Here is a 21,366-nt window from a genome sequence, read left to right as displayed (position 1 = left end):
GGTGATGCCTTGACTTGTGCGTGAATGGGATATAAGTGAGGAAGAGTTGTATGAAGTCATCAGCCTCATTCTCTCCTCCAGAGTCATCAAAGCCCAATTGCAGGAGAAAAGTCGGTGAGGATCAGTTAGGCTGAAGATGGATAATCTTAAAAACCAAACGTGAAAGTTTGGACTTAGAAATAGGGAGCCAGAGAAGTGACATGCAGAAAATGATGTTTAAAGGTGATGGATGATATTAAGCTGAATGAATTAGAAGGTAGAAAAGGCCGTGGGAGCTAATAAGTTGTTGGAGCATTCCAGGTGTGATCAATGTACAGGTTTGAGGAGCTGTATGATAATAATAGTCAATAGGAATAATAATGTAATAGTAGTAGTAATACTAATAGCTGAAATGTATATGGTGCCTTTACAATTTGTAAAATACATTCTAGACGTTATCTTATCTGGTCCTCACAGCAGCCCTATGAGGTAGGTGCTGTCAACATCATTTCCATTTTATGAATAAAAGAGATTGAAGCTGAGATAGTCTGAGGTAGAATTCAAACTTGTCTTCCCAAGTCCATGTCTAACACCCTGGCTCCAAAGTCACCTAGCTGTAGCAGCAATGAGTGTGGAGGTGAAACCACCCTTTGAAGGGAAAATTGATAGCAGTGAGTGGTGAGGTGAATGGTAGTTGAAGCAAAGGAAGGTATTGGTGAAGGTAAAGGATGATATAGAGCCTGGAAGAATGGTGGTGCCATTGGTGAGGTGGTGAACAGAGATGCATTCGTTTTTAAAGGATGTGCTATTGGATACTTCACAAGGCTATTTAAAAAAGAATGTATTTTAATAATAGAATAGCATTCTGAATTTCTCAAATTGTTTTCTGTAAACAAAGGCTTTACCACAATGACCTATCTCCTAACTCCAAAATGACCCTCATACTGCACCTGTAAGAGGGCTACCACCTCTCTGAGAAAAGGAGAGAGGCATGCTTCTATGACTTTTCACGAAAGCCATGATTGGTCATTGTATCAATAGATGTCTTGTTATGTTGATACTTATCGGTAATTAATTCTGATTATTTTCCTTCGATCTCCTGGTTTTGTTTAATCCACATTGCATCAGTGCATGCAAGTCCTCCCAAGCTTCTCCATATTTTTCATATTCACCCTTTGGCATTGTGCAGTACTATTATTTTGTATTTTAATGCCACAACTGTTCCCCTCATTGCTTTTCATGTTAATAGGCACTTATACCTTACCTAGTGTTTTCTGCTTAGACAGTGATTGCAAATAATACTGGGATGACTTCATTCCTACTTTTCTTTCCAGGAAGTATCTCTCCTTTACAAAGAAAAGGGAAATTTTTTTTTAATCAAAAATTTGATTGAAGGTTCGGTTGTCCAAAGTAAGCCAGCTACTTTGGCTGCCTGGCAGTGTCTCCTTGTCATTGCCTATATAGATGCCTCATTTCCTGTCACCAAGAGCTTTCCTGTAAAGCTATCACCTGCTTGGAAATTGAGGGGAGGGTACGATCAAATTCTTTGATAAACAACCTGCTGCATGTGGGACTGTGCTGTGGTTGCCAAGAGTTTTCATTGTTCTTGATGTATGGCGGTGAAAGTGGCAGCGGTCCACAAAAGAATGAAGGACAAGGAGGTGTTTGGTCAGGAGAACAAGCCCTTCCCCTTACTCATGACGTAAAAAGAGGCAACACTAGCTGCTGCTGGAGTTTATTTCAGACATGACATGGAGGACAGTTACCAAAGGCACATCCATTTCCATTGATCCACATTGGAAGCTAGTAACTCATGGGGTGCGTGGGTGGGGCTTTCTCATCTCATTGGGCTCTTTCTTGTTCATTAACTCCTTTGATGTTTATAAGAAGTCCTGTGAGGTGGACAGTATAGGCATTATTATTAACTCCATTTTAGAGACTGAAGAAACTGAGGCTCAGGGAGATTGAGATTTGTATCTGTTGGGCTAGACTGAAGTTTTCACACGAGGAAGGCAGGAATGTAAGCTCTATGCATTGACGCAGCACATTTTTTCCCCTCTAAATCCATTAATAGGATGAATATTTTTATTTCAAAGAAAAGTCATATTTCTTGTATCTGTTTGGTGTGCCAGGTTCTTCTAGTGTTAACGTATTCAATCTTTGAAGGACTTTCATGTAGAAAAGGGGTGATTAAACTTGTTCTCTTCTCCCTTAAAGGACAGGATCAGGAGCAGTGGGGTGGAGGATGCAGAGAGGCAGATGAAGGGTTTCACTTCATTACAGGTTTTCTAACAATTAGAGCTGTCAAAAAGTAGGGTGGGCTGCCCAGGGGAGGTGATGGGTCCCTGGTTCCTGGTACTATGGGACTTTAAACAGAGGCTGGGTGAGCTCTCATTGCATAGGATGACTTCAGAGGTCTCTTCTAGCTCTGAGATTTTGTGATTTTTTTTTTAACTTGATTAGTGTCATACTTGAGGCAGTACTGGTCCCTAAACCTGGGTTTTCTGCCAAACCAGACTTCCCCATAGGTGCACAGGAAAGGGTAGAAATGATGCTGTCTGTCTTACTCAGTTGCCCTACAGATAAAATAAATTCCTAGCAAAAAGAGCTCGTCCTGCTTTTAAAAAAAGATCTGAGTTCAAATGTGACTTTGGACACTTACTAGCTAAGTGACCCAGGGCAAGTCGCTTGACCCTGTTTGCCTCAGTTTCCTCATCTGGAAAATGAGCTGGAGAAGGAAGTGGTAAACCACTCCAGTATCCAGTAGCCAGAAAACCCCAAAAGGGGTCACAAAGAATAGGACATGACTGAAACACAAGAGAGGGACATAGGGGACAATATGCTGGGCATGCAATATGGGAGATGAGTTTGAATGCCACTTGAGCTATTCATTAGCTACCTAGGTTCTGCCATGGCACCTAAACTCTCAGAGATGATTGATGATGATGGTGATATTCGTACAGGGAAGAGAAAATGACCCAGGGCTGTAGAGAGGGAGATATGGTCTCTTGAAGTCTTACAGTTTTAGAAATCATTTCTATTTCCAGCTTTATTCTTGATTATAATAAGAGTAGTTTCAAGACAAGTAGGTATTCCCATGCCCTGAACCCACTAAAACGTATGCCATCAGAAAATGGTTGATTCTTGGGGACAATTTTTAGTTCAAATGAATTCATTTGAAATGAACTCCAACCTTAGCTGAATTAAGTTGTGTTCTTTCCAGTCTGCTGCTGTGAGTTTGGGAGACAGTTGTCTGGTTTTTACATGGCTTGAAGCAAAAAATCTTAGGGCAAACTGTGACTTTTGCAGCCTGCAACACTGTTTGAATTCCTAACAATTCTTACAGGGCTTTGAGCTAGCCAGCTAATGAATAGACTGCAGTTAATGATGAATGAACCTCAAAATAATTGGTTCAGATAAGCACCTAGAGGGACTAATGCATCTCTGAGCTCATGGGTACTTCTTGGATCTGTTGAATTCATTTAGAAAAAAAAAAGGAAAGAACAGAAGCATGTTTTGGCATTTACAATGCTTTTCATCTGTTTTAAATACCATGAGAACATCCCTTCTTGTGTGATTTTTTGTCACTTCAATATCTAAATGGAACACAGAAATGGGAGAGAATTCAGCAACAGAACAAACAATAATAGCGAACCTTTATATAACGCCTTAAGGTCTATAAAACGCTTTACAAATATGATCTCATTTTATCCTGACAATATCCCTAGAAGGTAGGTACTATCATTGCCCCGATTCTACAGATGAGAAAACTGAGATAGATAGTTTAAGTGACTTGTCCAGGGTCACATAGCTAGCTAGTAAAGGGTCTGAGGCTGAATTTGTAGTCAGATCTTTCTGACTCTTACAGACCTGGTATTCGTATCCACTCTGCCACCTAGTTGCCTTCACATAACTATATTCTTAATAGCCGTTGATTTTTAAAATGTTGGGTATTTTCAACTAAGCACAGATATCGTATCTTCCTTATGCTCATAAATCTTACACATAGATGACCTGTGTTTTGGCCCGTAGCTCTGTGAATGACAAAAATGACTTCAACCATGAGAACACCCCATTCTTCATTAATTAGTGCCTGAACCTTAATTAGACACCTACTATATTTAAAACGCTACACAAAGCATCTTAGCCAAAAGAAACAGATGACAGAAGCCTTGCCCTCAAGGAAACTGTACTCTGGTTATCAGAGGAAAATATGCATACATGAAACAATTAGGGAATAATTACAGCATCCCAAATAATGCAAAATATATGTTTCAAGCTGAAAGCAGGGAAAGATTCATAATAAAGACCTGATTAGATATGGGGTAGGATTTCATTAACGCTGACAATAACAGCTTTACTTTTTTATAATCGTAAGTACTGTAAAGTATATGAAACACTTGGCAACAACCTTGTGAAGTGTGACATAAATATCTCAGACTGTCAAAATAGGAGGAAACTGAGGCCCAGAAAGATTATGACTTGCTCCAGGTAACATTGGTAATATGACCAGTCAGTCATGAGTTAGGTTATGGCAGACCAGTACTAGAACCCGGGGTTCCTGACACCCTGTCCAGCATTTTTTAGGGGATTATTTAATAAATCCTAATTGATTGATTGATTGGTTAATCATATGATGGAAGGATTGGAAGTAAGAGTTTGCCATGGCTGCCAAGCTAGAGACATACACATGAATGGCTTTTGTATAAATTGGATGTCAACATAGTATCTGTAGCCATTGGTTTTCTCCTGTATCTTGCCTTTATTCCTTTGTTCATCATCTGCCTTGATGCAGATTCAGAGGTCTTCCCTTTTGGAAAATAAGGGAGAGCTGCATTTGGAAATTGGATAGGTGTAAAACCATGGGCGGGGTCAAACATCTCTGCTTTATTGATCTTTCTTTTTGGTGAGGCAATTGGGATTAAGTGACTTGCCCAGGGTCACACTGCTAGTGAGTATCAAGTGTCTGGTCTGAGACCGGATTTGAACTCAGATCCTCCTGACTCCAAGGCTGGAGCTCCACCCACTGTGCCACCTAGCTGCCCTTTTATTGATCTTCTAAATAAGATCTCTCCCCTCTTCTTCCAAGTCCCCAGTACAATGCCATGGTACATCCTCCATCTATGTTTTCATGAATAGTGTGAATATGGCTTTCCTTCATAAAACTAATTGCCAGGATCAGAATGTTCTGGTTTAACTAGTTGGCATGTCACAAAATTTGGGAACTGGAAACTTTTCTCATCTTGCATGATGACTTATCTGTGTAGAAAAATCCCAAATAGAAATGACTTACCTGCCCTAAGAGCCCTGCCCAAGCAGATTTGGATCCTGTTTTATTCAAGTTTGTACTTGATACAGCTAAATTCTGTCTTGGAGAAGCTCTTCAACAAATATTTTAAAGTACCTACTCTGTGCCAAGTATTATACTGGGTGCTAGGGATAAAAAACAAAAACTGCATGATCATTGTCGGGGGAACTAACGTGTACATGTACAAGGGTATACAGAATATCTATGAAGTAAATACAGGGTAATGAGGGGAAGGCACAAACAGCTATGGGGATTAAGAGGGGCCTCATGTGGAAGATGGCTGGGGAGCTTTGAAGGAAGCCAGAGAGTCCAAGAGGTGGAGGTAAGGAGGGAGTGAATTCAACATAGAGATCCCTGCTTTCGAGGGATTTACAACCCAATGGATGGGAGAGACAAATAGATGTCATACAAGGTAGAAGGAGAGGTATACTCTGTGAAAAATTTAAGGATGCCTCTTCGAGGGGGAAGAGTTAGGGAGATGAAGAACGAGGAAAAACTTTGTGGAGGCAGAGGTGCCTGATTTGTCCTGAATGGAAGGAAGAGACTGCAGAGAATGGGGATGGGAGGAGGACAGGAGATCCATTCTAGACCTGGTGGCAAGAACTCAGAGATGAGAGAGGGCAGGGTGTGAACAGGGAGCGATTGCCTGTGATGAGTATGTGAAGGAGAAGTGGTAATTATAAGATAAGACTGGACAAAACAGAGGAGGCAGCAAGATGGCAGGCATAGTGGGTAGAATGTTAGACTTGGGGTCAGGAAGACCTGGATTCGAGTTCTGCCTTAAAGACTTACTAGCTGTGACTCATAACTTAAAAGACTTAGTAGCAGTCCGATGCTCACGTAAGTCTCTCATTTGTAAAATAGGGAAAACAATAGCCTGTACCTCGTAAGATTGTTGTGTTGATCATAGGAGATAATTTGTGAAAAATGCTTTTCAAACTTTAAAGTGCTGTATGAATGCTATTATTATTGTTGTTGTTGTTATTGCCATTTCGGTTGGAGCTGGATTATGCCTTGAATGTTAGGATCTTCTATCTCTGTGAAGTTGTACAAAAGTATTGGAATGTTGTCTTTCTGCTTTACAGTGCCTGATTTAAAATTTTCCCTGCTGATTGAGCCATTAGCCCAAGCACAGGAGCAGTTCAAACAAATTCATTTAAGCAAACTTTTTGCTAAGAACTCTTACCCCTTGTGGCCTTACTTACTTTTATTATAAACTTAAACAATTTTGTAGGAAAATATGAACCTCCTAAACATTCAGCTCTTGACAATTTTACAGCTAAGACATTTAGAACATACTAATAACAATGTTAACTTGTAATTTACTTTAAATTCCCTTCTGGTACTGTGATTATGCATTAGCATGACTCCATTTACATTATATACAGAAGTGTTCACCATTCTTCATACATTCTTACATACTTTACTTTTTGATTTTGCATTATTTCATGTAAATGTTTTTGTGATGTCTTCCTGTTCCTCACATTTGTCATCTTAATGACAACGATACAGCATCGTATTCCACTGATAACACCAGAGTTCACTCAGCATTCACCCGCCATTTGCAGGTAGGTTGCTTCTACTTTCTTCCTCTCTCATAGACCATGCAGCTAGAAACGTCTTTGAACAAAGGTGACCCTTTTCCTTTTCAGTGCTTTCCTAGGATCTGGGACTGGTGGCACAGGCCTGGATTCTCTTCTACTGGAGAGGCTGTGGCTGGTGCTTTGTTTGAGTTCTGAGCTGCAGTAGAGCTAATGTTGATGGCTCATCCGGTGTCCATGTTAGGTCTCACACTGATAGTGAGTGAGTGATAGAGAGTGAGCCTTCAGGAGGAGGGTCATCAAAGTGCCTAAGGAAGGGGGAGCTAGTTGGGAAAGTGGAGCCGGTCAAAGCCTTCATACCAATCCATATTGTATTTGGGCTTGTGAGTAAGCTTTGTGTTTCTAGCCTGGCCAAGATTAAAGAGACCCTGTTTTTAAAAAGATAACAAATAAAGGAAAAATCCTTCCTGAGGAATATTCCCAGTGGTGGAATTACTATGTCAAAGATGATTTTATGAGCCTTGTTGAGTGTTGCTGAGTTCTTCAGAAAAACCCCACCATTTTGCAATGTCTGTGATTTTTTCCCCTGAAGGCAATCCAGTGTGGTTCTAGAACATCCCAGCTTTGTAACCATCTCTACATTTCATGGTGTTACTTCTCCTAGTTAGAGCTTGAAGAATAGAAGGAGTTGACTTACGTGAACAAACTGCGTAGATGGCATTTACCCTCAGTGATGAGATGATTGATGGATCATTCTCATTTTGTCCCGTCAGCTGAGCTCACAGTCAGATCCCCAGAGTGAGGCAGTATGTGACAGCATCCAAGTCTACATAAATGTCATGTCCTTTAGGTATAAGGATGACACTGTGGGGCCACTTCAGGATATTTTGTCACAGTTTATTTTGCAATAATAACAGCCAAAGCTGACAAGCCCTTCATATTGGGTATCTGCCGTCTCCCTCAATCAAAAAAAGGCAAGAATAATAGTGGTTTTGTGAGATTCGCTAGAAGGGCAGCGACTGAAAAAGAAATTGGGTATAAACAACTGCACGAACTGGACAGCAGTTAATTAATTTGAACTTTGATTGTGACCTTCCATTTTCTCTGTTCAAATTCCACATTGAAAGTAGGATTTTGATTGTATCATTTTCTTGCCAAGGCTGTAGTGCCCAACTTGAAAGTTATGCTAAATTATGTATTACAAACATCTTATTTTGTCCATTCATTTATTGATATATACTAGGGACTTTATTAATGCTAAGTTTAATCTACCTATCATTTGTAAGAAATACAATCCTGGGTCAGACAAGTGGTCCAATCCAATATTATCAGTAACACTATTACCGAGTTATATTTGGTAGTTGGTTATATAGTTTCCAGTGTGATATTGACTTCGATAGGTTAAGCACATATTCTGAACATAGTTTCTCTTTCCTTACTGTTCACGGATTCATCTAAATCCTTTTCCAAGCTGATTTTATTTTCAGCCTATGCAGATTTTTCATCTTACTTTGGAATATGGGGGAAAAAATAAACCCAGCAATTGACATAAGGAGCAGAAGGTAGATGAAATGGAGAGGTTGAATGACTTACCGAAGGTCACACAGCAAGTTGACAGAACCAGGAATTATGGTCTCTCAGTTTCTTAACTCTATTCTTGTTTCCTATAGGTCTCTTATTGAAGGAAATTATAGTAATCATTTTAATGTAATTATTTTTACATATAAAATTAAAAATGTAGCAAAATGCCTCCTGTAGATTTTCTCTATCATTTCTTAGAAGAAAAAAAAACAGTTGGACAGGCAAGAGTTTTGAAAACAAGTCTCTTGCCAAAGCTTTTATGGATAATAATAATGTGGTTACGAATCTGAAGACTGATGAATAAGTTTACTTAACAAATCTATTTTTATATTTTTCTGATAAGTATGCCATTTTGTAGATATCATTTAATTAATTTTTATAATACTCTGTAAATGATTAAAAAGATTGTTCTATTACTGATAGATGGAGAACAGCTAAGGTTGATATAGCTCTTTAAGGTTTGCAAAGCCCTTTATGAATATTAGCTTATCTAATCCTGGTAATAACCTACCCGTGTGGTAGGTGATATTATTATCCCCATTTTACAGATAAAGAAACTGACTTACCCATTGTCACACATCTGTAACTTAATAGTCTTAGAGAGTTGTCTAGGACACTCATTGGGGGGTGTATTGACTTGTATAGGGTCATATACCCAGTTTGTATTAAATGAAGGACTTGTCACCCAGGCCTCCACTAGAACGTGAGTTCTGTTCTCATCTCTGTATCTCTAGTGCCTCGCTCAGTGCTTTGCATATAATAATATGTTCATGTTGATTGATTCCTTATTCCTAGGCTGGGTCTCCATCCTGTTTGCCAGTTCTCCTCTTTTTATTATATGTTAGTTATAGAAGAGCTCCGACAAGAGAATGTCTCCGCTCTTTCATTGACTAACTTTGTTCACAATCTTGATCCGTCCCGGACCTTTCTGCGGTGTTTGGTGCCATAGAACACCTCCTTCTGGACACTCTCTCCTCATTTGGTTTTTGTGACACTTATATCACCTGTTTCTCCTCCCATCTGTCCAGCCTCCCTTTCTCAGGCTCAGGTGCTGCTGGTTAATTATCCATATCAGACCCACTGTCTATGTGTCCTCTAAAAGCTCTGTGCTATTCTCTCTTCTTCTCTATTGTACTTTCATCCTCTTCAGTGCTTTCAATCATCATCTCTATGCAGAAGATTCCCAGATTAGTATTACTAGTCCTAGTCTCTCAGCCGAGCTCCAAATATCCATTTCCAGATGCCTCTTGGACATCTAGAACTGAATCTCCTTTAGGTATTTCAAACTCAACTTGTCCCTAAATCAACTCATGATCTTTCCGCTCAAACCTTACCCCTTTTTCAAAATTCCCAGTTCTTCTTGGGCCGCCACCAAGAGTCTTCCCAGTCACCTAGGCCTGTATCGTCTGTGTCATCTACTCCTCTGCCCCACATATTCAGTCTGTTGACAGATCTTGTCATATCTACTCTCTAAACAGTTCTCCTATATTTGTGTCCCCTTCTCTCTATGCGTGCCGCCACCACTGTTGTGCAGGCTCTCATAGCCTCTCACCCAGACTAAGGTAGCAGCCTTCTAATCGATTTCTTGGCTTCAGGTATCTCCCCACTCCATTCCATCTTCTTATACTCAGCTGCCAAATTGAGCTTTCTAAAGCATTGGTCTGATCAGATTGGTTGGTGGCTGTCATCTTTGTGCTTGAAGAGGACCAAAACAACATCATTATGTTGGGGTCAAGGTATAATGTGTCTAACTGTGGCTGATCAGTCCAGTCTGAGCTCAGAATATGATGAGCTCACAGGTGGGCCACAAAGAGTCCAAATCTGATCATGTTACTCCTTTATTCAGTGAGTTACAATGGCTCTCTGTTACCTCCAGAATCAAATGAAAATATAATAAATAAAATATAAAATCTTTTCTCTCTGTGTATAATTTTATATAAATATAAAAATACAAAATTCTTTATATTTTTTATTTCTTTATAACCTGGTCCTTCATGCCTTTCCAGTCTTCTTACATCTTACTCTCCTTCATACCCTCTGTAATATAATTAGTTGGCTAGGTAAAGTGCTTCACAGAATGCCTGGCAGATAGTAAGTGCCATATAAATGCTTATCCCCTTGCCTTCTTTTCCCTTCTCTCCCCATTGACATTGGCTTGCGTGTAGTTCCTTGGACACAATACTAAACTCTAAGGCTTTGCACTGGTTATCTCCCATGCCTCCTACGCCAACCTGTTTTTCCCTTGTTCACATTTGGGGGAGTCACTGTGCCTCTGAGCCTCAAGTTCCCTAATCGATGAAAGCAAGTTGGTGATAATACATCTTCAGAATACTTGTAGTTCATGAAGTCATTTGCTCTGAAATTCAGGTAATCACTGTTTTTGTTAGTTTAAGCAAAAAGACCTCACTTTTTTGAAATAAACTGTGCCAGAATGGTGATCAAAGCTTCCCATGTACCTGTCTTGTTAAATCATAATGTTGAAGTGCACAAGGAAGAATGATGTCACAAATATAAAAGATGCTAACTCATAACTTTCCCACACTTGAGTATTAAGGTATGATACTGTCTGAGTCCCAGCTTTTCAAAAGCCTGCTAGACAGACATCTGCTCCATTCTAATAATGCTTTCAAAGCCTTCTGATTGGGAGGCAACCCCAGTGTGAAGATGTATGACCCTTTTATAGTCAGTAGGTGAAAGCTGATGAGTTCTAGATCGCATCAGCCCATTCTTTTGACTTGTTTTGATGTCTAGGTAAAAAGACCGAAAGAAGATTTGTGATATCACTAATCCCCTCCTAAAGAAGGAAGCACAAGGCACATATGAAGGAGAATAGCAGCAATGAGCATGCTACTTCAAGAGAAAACCTGTTACTGGACACTTTTAAGTGAAATTGATGAATTAAGAACCCGGTTCATTTATTTAAAAGCCTGACTTCTTTGAAGTGCAGTGTGGAGTTTTCTTCCAACTAAATAAGATGGTTACTGACAGCAGTATAGTGAAGTAATGATTTTTTTTTTAAAAGTGTGACCATGATTTATTTTCTTTTCATTAGATGTGATGACAAAAAGCTCCCGTCACCTTTTTAGTGAGCTTTTGTTTTCATTTATAGTGACAGATTATTTTAGAGTATTATTAAACCCTTTACAATGATTCTATGTGTATTGGAAAAAGAAGTCTTCACTTTACAAGTCAGCTTTCATTAGTTTAGTGATCTTAGATATAAAATGCAAAGAATCTCTTCATTCTCTTCTCTCTTCCTTTTGGACCCGTGCAGGAACTAAAGCTAATGGGTTTTTTTTCCCCCTTGAATTAGAGTTTAAATTAGAGAGTGCTTATCTTTAAAACAAATTTAAAACCTAGAAAATTATGCCAAATTTTGACTGCTTGTTCTTGAGATTACAAGTTTTTATCTTGACTGGTAGACTGGATTTTTTAGTTTTTTAATAAGCCTCTTAAACTTGTTCATACCTTATATTCCTGGTGCACGAGGGGAGTTTAGAAGGTTTAAAATGATGATGGAAACTTTGGAAACACACATCTCCTTGTGCTTTGTCATTACATCAGTAACTACTGGCTAACTGTGCATTCAGATTTGTTATCTTAATTGGTTTCTTCAGCCTTGGTTACAGTTTATGAATACTGCATCTGGGAATGGGCCATATAGTAACAGAATAGTGATAAGCACAGCTTTCAAAGACCAGCTGCTGTTTGTTGTTGTTCAGCTATGACCCCATTTGGGGTTTTCTTGGCAAAGACACTGTAGTGGTTTGCCATTTCCTTCTCCAGATCATTTTACAGATGAGGAAACTGAGGCAACCAGGGTGAAGTGACTTGCCTTGGGTCACACAGCTAGTAAGTATCTAAGGCCAGATTTGAATTGAGGAAGATGAGCCTTCCTGATTTCAGGCCTGGCAGTCTATCCTCTGTGTCAACTGGTTGCCCTACAAAGAACAACACCTAACTGCAACATTTATGCTATTGGTTGATAGGTATAGTGATTGGACCAGTAGTTTCATTGAGATAGGGGACTCCTTTTTGGTGAAGCTCTATCTTTTTGCAACACATGGTCTTAGAGAATTACCTGGAGTCAAGTCAACCTATCTAGTGTTTACTAAACCCCTACTGTGTGCCAGGCACTATGCTAAGGCCTGGGGATTCTAGGAAAGGTCGGGACAGTCCCTGATCTTAAGGATCATGTTGTAATGGAGAGACAACATACAAACAACTATGTACAAACAAGATATAGACGAGAGAAAGAGGAGATAGTCTTAGAGGAAAGGCACCTAGTATTGAGGGGGAGGGGGACAGGCTTCTTGCAGAAGACAGGATTTAAAGTGAATCTTGAAGGGAGCCAGAGAGGCTAGGAGGTGTCGATGAAGAGGGAGAGCATTCCAGACGTATCATTCCTCAAATGTTAGCCCCTTTACATCCTCCCTATCCTGGTGGAATGAGAAAGGTGGTATAAAGTAAGAGAAGATAGGAAATGTTGGAATAGGAAAAATTTTAAAGAGCCTTAACTGTCAACCAGAAGACTTCATTTTTATTCTAGAGGTAGGTAATAGGGAGCTATTGGAGTTTATTGAGCAGGAGCACCAGATCTGTCCTTTAGGAAAATCACTTTCATAGCCCTGTGGAGAATGGATTGGCGTAGGGATACACCAGAAACCACTTTGGGGGCTATTGCAAATCTAGAAGCACCCTGCCTAAAATTAGAGACTTGTCAGTTGAAGTTCAGCTTCCAGGTGATTAATTTTAATTATATTAATTTTATTATTTTTGTTTGTTTTGATTTCTGTTGAGCAATCTGAAGGCTATGTTAGGTCATGTGAAGAGTTTCCCTTTTTATTTTGTTTTTTTTAAATTTTTAGGCAATTGGGGTTAAGTGACTTGCCCAGGGTCACACAGCTAGTAAGTGTCAAGTGTTTGGTCTACGGCCGGATTTGAACTTAGGTCCACCTGACTTCAGGGCCGGTGCTCTATCCACTGCGCCACCTAGCTGCCCCACCTAGCTGCCCCAGATTTTCCCTTTTCAATAGGGAAGCATCATGCATGCATTATGGAATGGTGAAGCTAAAGGAAGCCATCAGAATAAACATTCACCAAACATTTATTGACCCCTCCTGTTGCCACTTTCCCTATCTTTCTCACTGGGCTTGGTTACAGGGTGGCCTCCGTTAGAAAGACATCTCCAATGCTTTCCCTTAAAGGTAGATATTTGAAGGTATTGGATAAATGAATGAATGAATAAAGCATTTATTTAGTTCTTATATGCAAAACACTGTGCTAAGTGATAGGGATTCAGTTAGAAACATGATAGTCCCTGCTCTTGAGGAGCTCCTATTCTAATTGGAGAGACAACATATGGAGGGTTTTAGCAGCAAGTTAGATGGAAAGTCCCATGGTCCTTAGGGTACAGTGGCTAAGCTTCTTTAATGTCATTACTTAATGTCCCTGTTCCCAAGGCTTTTGGATTCAGGGTCCTTGGCTTTCACTATCAAGGTCCAAGAAGAGATAGTGTTCAGGGCAGTAGTGGTGTTTTGGCTTGAGTGGCACATGGTGCTGCCTTTCCCCCTCTCCCTCAGGGTGCCCTGTTACCAGGCTAGGCTGGCCTGCTTGCCTTGTTTTGACAGTTGGTGTGGGTGGCTGGGTACCTCTCCACAGGAGTTGTTTCCCCAAACATGTACTGAGCCTCTACTATGTGAAAGGAACAGTGTGGAGATATCAGTATAAATGAAAGGTAGCCAGTGCCTCAGGGAGCCTACCATTTTAGCAGAATTTGTTAGTCTTTTCTTATTTCTGTTTCAGTTTTTCATCCTGCTTGTAATTAGGCTGTGTTATTGTTTATAAGGAGGAGGTAATATCTGAAAGCTGTGGAAAGTGGTACATTACAGTAAGTCAAAGGACACTGGTTTAGACCTCTTACAGAATACGCAGAACCCTGAGTAAATTAATGCCATTTGTCAGGTGCCCGTGAGTGTTGAATATTTAGTACTATGATCTGTAAGGGAAAAAGGAGGAGAAAGAAGAAAAGAAAGAAAAACACTGTCTGTGACCTCAAGTGAGAAGAAACACCATGTTTAGTATATATGGGAATATAGATATTAACTAAAGTCTTACTCACGGGCCTCTTCATGGTGTACAAATGATTCTATATTCTCTAAAGTTGTGTTCCCCAGAATGGGGACTCTGACAATCAATCAACTAGCATTCATTAAACACCTACTACGTGCCAGGCACACAATGCTGACATATTCATCCAAAGTGTAAAGTCTTCTTTGTGTGGTTCCAGTATTGGATTGGATTAGTTGACCCTGGAACAGCCTAATTAAAATCAGAGAAACTTACTGGAATTTCGCCTTCCAGGAAATGATTTTTTTCAGTCATAGCTACTCTGTAAAGCCTTGACTATCCAAGATGGGGGGATCCTATATTAATTTGTGGAGTGAGTACCAATATCACTTTAAATATGGATCCCTGAAATTTTAAACTAGTGAAGTACAGAAATACTAAAGCATACACATGAAAATACTTCCTGTTTGCATTCTGTTAAAAAAAAAGTTAGTGGAATACAAACAGAGAATCTTTTGGCTGGAATTTATTCACTTCTCCCACTTAGTCCCCTCATTGATTCTTTTTCCATATAGAAATACTATGTGTCTTTTAAGACCTAACACACTGATAAAATTTCTCTGATTTCTACAGCTAAAAGTTCTCTCTCCCTCCTTGAGTTTTTTCTATGCATACCCCATTGTATTTGTGTTAGGGTTATTTGTATACATATACCTATCTCTCCCTGCTACATGTAAACTTCCTGAGGTCAGGGACCATGTTTATGCATCTTGTATTTACTCGAAAATGTGTCCTTTGTGTAAGCATTTAATAAATATTTAATTATACATTTATTAAACATTGGGTGGGGCATAAGATGATAGACCAGTCATACTAGGAAGGGATTGATAAGGAAAGGTCCCTTGGAAGAGGTGAGGTTTAAGGAGGGTTTTGATGAAAGTGTGGGACATGAATTATCAGAAAGGGAATGGAGAGGGGAAGCTATTTCATTATGGGGAGAACAGCAAGGGCCACGAATTTCAGACACTTTTAGATTTGAAAGCTGTGTTAGAGATAAGCTAGTTCCACCTTCTCTTAAAAGACGAGGTTGCTTAGCTTGTCCAAGATGAAAAGCAGCCGCTCAGTGTCAGACCTGATACCAGAACTCCTAACTGACCCTCAGTTCAGTCCTCCTTCTAACACACCATAACGACTTCTCAGAAGTCACAGAATTAACCTTTTGTGTTTTGCCATTTCCCTTATAAGAGAGGTGACAAGTCTATTTGCTTGGCTAGAGAATCTGTGTCAAGGGATAACGAGAAATGAAAGTGGCAATGTGGAAATCCCCAAAGACCAGACCAGTTTAGATGCAGTGTCTTAAAGCATTAGAGCAGATGCTGCCAGCACTTCAGAAGGAGAATTTCACGTTCAAAATCAGGTTTGTGGACAATGTCCCAGCAGCAGTGAGGAGAAAGTTTGGAGAATGGCTGAGAATGGAACCAAGAAGACATGTTTTAGAAATTCAGGGAAGGAAAGGTAAAGACCAGGATTAGGGGTTATACCTGCAGATGTGAAAAGAAAGGGTGCAAATCTGAGATACATGAGGAGAGAAAGAGTTGGACAAGACCGAGTCCTGGACTGATAATGACTAATAATCTTTTTTAATAATGGCCATGTCTAATAACGTAACCCTCTTTCTACACATATAAACCAACAAGTCTTTGCCAAATGGAGAGAGGTATGTTAAACTAAGTGTGCATCCTCTGGAGTCAACATTGGTCATTTCATCAGTCAGAGACTAATATCTTTTGGTGGTGTTTTCCTTTATATTACCTTAGTTTTCTATAAATCATTTGCTTGGTTCTGCTTATTTTGAGCCATGTTACTTAATACAAGTCTTCCTACCTTCCTCTGAATTCTTTATATCCTCATTTCTGATGGTACATTCATATATCACCATTCACCCATTCTTTAAGTGATGGATACCCACTCTTATTTTTTTTTTTTGGTACCGGAAGTGTTGCATAGCAGTTGGATAACTGGCTTCCTTGTCCAGAAGATCAAGGTTCAAATCTTAGTTCTGATTCATTTCTGACACATGTGACGGCCAAGGCTCTTGATTTTTCAGTAATGGTTGCTATTATTATTATTACACTTGTAAAGTCACAGGTGAAATAATAATGATAATAATAAAGCAAACTTATAAAGTTAAAAAACCTGTAAAGTCATAGGCTTTATCCACGGGCCCTTTCCTTCATCTTTTGCTGTCTTTGGAATTGTAGGTCCAACGGTAATATGTCTTGATCAGTTAAGTATGAATGGTTTAGTGACTTCTATGCTATACTTTGATATTGTTTTCTAGTGTGACTAAATTAATTCACACTAGCTATCTTTGTTCCTGTATTGTTTTGTTTTGGTATCCCATGAAATATGGTGTATTTTATGAATGCTTTTTTAAAAAAAAAATTAAAGAAAGGGATAGTTTCTTTTTTTTTGTCTTTAGTTGGATAGAAGAATATAATATAAGCTATTATTCCAGTAATGTTTACTGAACATGCTTATGGCTATTTTTTTTAATTGTTCACAAGTTTGAAGGCCCTTATAGTACTTTTTAAAGAAAACTTCACCAGATATCTTGTATAAAGAAAAACTAATAATGTCTCTTTGGTTAATTAGAATTCAACTTGTGAAGAGTAGTTCAGATATAGAATTCAGGACAGGCTGGGTACTTAATATTTAATTAAAAATAAGCCTTCCATTTCACTGACTTGCATGGGCTTTCTCCTACTCTTTAACTTTTTATTCTGTATACACCAAGGGTGTAAAATATTTTTTTCCTAGCGTAGAATTAGTCACATATTTAAAAAAAAAACAAACAACTTATACACCCATTTCCAGTGAAACAAAATAATCTAATGCTTTGGCTTTTTTTTTTTTTTGATCAAGAATGTTTGTCAGTAAACATTTATCAAGCACCTAAGATGTGCCAGACATTGTACCAAAGCACTAAAGATATAAAAAGAGGGAATAGACATTTCCTGTTCTCAAGGAGCTCACAATATAGAGACAACTATGTACAAATAAGCTTATATGCTTGATAATCAAGAGAGGGGAATGCACTAGAATTAAGAGGGATTGGGAAAGTCTTCCTGTGGAAGGTGGGATTTTAGCTGGGAATTGAAGAAAGCCAGAGAAACCAGGAAGTAGAGAAGAAGAAGGAGAATATACCAGGTATGGGAGATAGCCAGTGAAAATGGCTGGAATTGGGAAATCGAGTATTTTATTAGAAGAACAGTGAGGAGGGCGGTGCTTCTGGATCACAGAGCAAGGTGGGGGAGAGGGAGTATTTTAATGTATAAGAAGACTGGGAAGGTTTGTGTAGGGGTGCAGGTTATGAAAAGCTTTGAGTGCCAAGAAGAGGATTTTATATTTGATTCTGGAGGTTCTAGGCAGCCACTGAGGTTTATTGAGTACAGGGAAGGGGAGACTTAGCTGGACTCACACTTTAGGAACATTATTTCAGCAGTGGAGTGGAGGATGGACTGGAGTGGGGAGAGAGTTGTGTCAGGGAGACTAGCTGGCAGGCTGTTGTAGTAGTCTAGGCATAGGGTATTGAGTTCCTATATGAGGACAATAGACAGTGTCAGAGGAGAGAAGGGAGCATAGAGGACAGATGTTAAGAAGGTGAAACTGACAAGCCTTGGCAACAGATGAATGAAACCTAGGTTGGCATCTGCCTAGCCTGGGTGACTGGGAGCATGTTGGTCTTCTCAATCCTAATAAGAAAATTTGCAAGTGAAGAGGTTTTATTTTTATCATGAGTTCAGTTTTGGACATGTTGAATTTAAGATGTCTTTGGAATATTTAATTTAAGATGTCTACTAGGAAATTGAAGACATAAGAATGGAGATCAGGAGAAAAATTAGGGCTGGATAAATAGATCTAATAATTATCTGTATAGAAATGGTAATGAAATCCATAGGAGCTGATGAGATCACCCAGTTAATTAGTATGGAGGGAGAAGAGAAGGGGTAAGAGCCTTGGGGGCCACCTAGGGTTAGTGGGCATGACCTGGATGAAGATCTAGCAAAGAGGACTAAGAAGGAGTGGTCAGATGGATAGGAGGAGAACCAGAAGAGAGTAATGTCCTGAAAACCTAGAAAGATGGGGGGGAAGAAGGAAAATAGAGATCTACAGTGTCAGCGCTTCAGAGAGGTTATGTAGGATGAGGTTTAAGAAAAGGCCATTGGATTTGGCAAATAAGGTATCATTGGTTACTTTGAAGAGAGCAATCTCTGTTGGGTGATGATGAGATCAGAAGCCAAAGGAGAGAGAGTTAAGAAGCAAGTCAGAAGAAAGCCAACAGAGGCGTGTATTGTAGATAACGTTTTCAAGGACCTTAGCCACAAATGGAGGGTAGGTATAGGACAGTAGCTAGCAGGTATGGATAGGATGGGGGAGATACGGGCATGTCTTAACGTAATCAACCTGGTCATACTCTCCCCAACTATATTGTTATTACACAAACCCCCTTCTCCATCCCCTATTGCCTGCTCCTGGGTTCCCATCTCCCTCAATCTCTCATTCCCTCTAATGTCACACTCTGAAGCTAACCACCCCTTCCATTGTGTCCTCTGGAATAAATGCTCTGTAAGTAACAAACTTGTTTTCATCTTAAATCTTTTTCTTTCCCACCTCATTCATTTTCTGGCTCTTACTGATACCTAGCTCTCTACTGATGTCATGGATCCACTGGACACCCTTTCTATCACTAGTTGAATTTTCACTCAGCTCACTGGTTGAGATGGAGAAGTGGGAGTACCCTTTGCTCCCCACTGCCACTTTCAGACTCTCTTACCTCTATCATGCAGTGACTTCTCTTCCTTTGAGATTCACTAAATCCATATCTTCCACTCAATCAAAATTCTGTTAGCTCTTATCTTCCAATCTCCAGGATTGTAAAACTAAAATACAATAAATACTGCGTACATACATACATACATATGTATATGTACATACATATACATATACAAACTTCAATTTCTTATTAATGCACAGTAAAAGTAATAATACCTAGTATTTTATATAGAGCTTTTGCATATGCTATCTCATTTGATCCTCACAACTTTGTGAACTAGGTGCTATTATACCCATTTTATAGATGGGGAAACTGAGGCAGTCACTTGCCCAGGGCAAGTTAGTGAGTGTCTGAGGCAGGCTCTTAACCCATATCTGTACAGATTCCAAGCCCAGCACTCTATCCACTGAGCCAGGTAGCCCCCAGAGTTAAAGAGTAGTAGGGGAAAAAAAGGGAATGTGAAATATAGTGGTTATGGTGAGGAAAAGAAAGACAGGAAAGAGATGGGGAAGAATACCAAAGCAGACAAAAAGGAGAAGAGAGGAAGAAAGAGGAAAGAGAATAGTTTAGTAAGAGTAGAATGAGAGAGAGAATCGATAGACTTTTGACTAATTATTGAGGATTATATAGAATCATGAAGCTAGAAGAGGGCTTAATGATCATCTTGTTCAGTCTACTTATTTTTCACAGATGGGGAAACTGAGATACAGAACACTAAAGTTAACATGGCCAGATGAGAGTTAGGTATTTCGATTCTAAGATCAGTGGTCATTCCACTATGCCATGTTTTTTTCCCTAGTCCTATTTTTTCAACTGTTGTAATCAGTATTTTTTGAGTATAGCAGAACATTCAGTTAGGATGGAAATAATTCTTTATGCTCCAGCAGCAGCAAGCAAAGCAATGTCAGTCCAAGAACAAGATTAAATCTGGTATGGGGTTGGCCGGAGGTTCTCCATCCCTGTGATGTAAACATTCAGATTTACCTAGATTTGGTGATATTTACTGAGATTTTTTGTTTTTGTCTGTTTACTGGTTCATGTTATTTTTTTCTCCCTAACTAGGCAATAATTATAATACATGAATTCAGTTTCCCATTTTTCCCCCTTAGGAATGACATGTGACTTCTTAATGGTTTAGAAATTTTTCCAATTGTAGTCAGATGGTAAGCCATCTGTACCATAGTTCAAGTCCAATCTTTCAATGAGGATGAATTAAAACTCTGATAACAGCATATATATCACATTTTCTTCCCAATTTGAGTTTTACATTTTAGGTTTTACTGGCTCTCTGATTTGGTAGCTGGTCTATGTGCAGTCTTTAAATGAATGAATATTAAATGATTACAATGTCCCTTAGAAATACATAATTTAGATGTGGAAGTACCCTCAATTGCCTTTTAGACCAACTCATAGATGAAAGAATTCCTTACTATTACATACTTAACAAATGGTTGTCCAACCTCTACTTGAAGACCTACCTCCAAGGAAGGGACCCCACCACCTCTCTAGGCAACCTTGGACGGCTTTAATTGTTGGGACATTTTTCCTGACTTTAAGTTTAAATCTGCTTCTTTATATTTTTAAAATTTTTTTATTGTTATAAGTTGGCATAACCTTTCCAGTTATGATACAGAAAAAAATTTAATGAAATTGAAGTTTGTATTCTGCCATACCTGCATACTTACTGTTCACTGAACACTCCCTCTCCTGATTTTGGCATTCCTTCATCCACCTTCATGCCTTTGTTCATACTGTTTTTGTGTCAAATGTTGTATTCCTTTTAGTAGAATATAAACCCCTTGAGGGCAAGGGCTAGCTTTCATTTTGTCTTTGTGATCCATTGCCAGTCATAGTGTCTCACATGTCATGCCTGCTCGAAAATGCTTGTTGGATCAAATTAGTTTAAATGATGTAATATCGATATATTTTGTGGTGATGTTATGGGTGAGAGATGAAATGACTGAGGAAACAAAGTTTTGAGCTTCTGAGCATATCAATTTATTAAGCAATGCCTGTTCATCGCCCCAATTCGTTAATTGATGTCCTTAGAA

At 39.1% G+C, this 21,366-nt stretch overlaps 1 protein-coding gene across 4 annotated transcripts in view; it reads left to right on the top strand.

Annotated features, from left to right (window-relative positions):
- CDK14 (cyclin dependent kinase 14) overlaps positions 1–21,366 on the top strand; it is a 664,870-nt gene that overhangs the window by 160,568 nt on the left and 482,936 nt on the right. Inside the window, exon 1 of one of the 4 annotated variants that reach the window (XM_027847915.1) lies at positions 15,963–15,993. The exons of the other annotated variants lie outside the window; for them this stretch is intronic. The gene's annotated coding sequence lies outside the window, so the exon portion shown is untranslated. Of the gene's footprint in view, positions 1–15,962; positions 15,994–21,366 lie in introns of those variants that run through there. 4 annotated transcript variants of the gene reach the window in all.

The sequence above is a fragment of the Vombatus ursinus genome, unplaced genomic scaffold (genome assembly GCF_900497805.2).
Source record: "Vombatus ursinus unplaced genomic scaffold, bare-nosed wombat genome assembly UNPS02005459.1, whole genome shotgun sequence".
NCBI lineage: Eukaryota > Metazoa > Chordata > Mammalia > Diprotodontia > Vombatidae > Vombatus > Vombatus ursinus.
The sequence above is the reverse complement of the archived record's forward strand: the minus strand, read 5'-3'. Positions and strand labels throughout refer to the sequence as shown.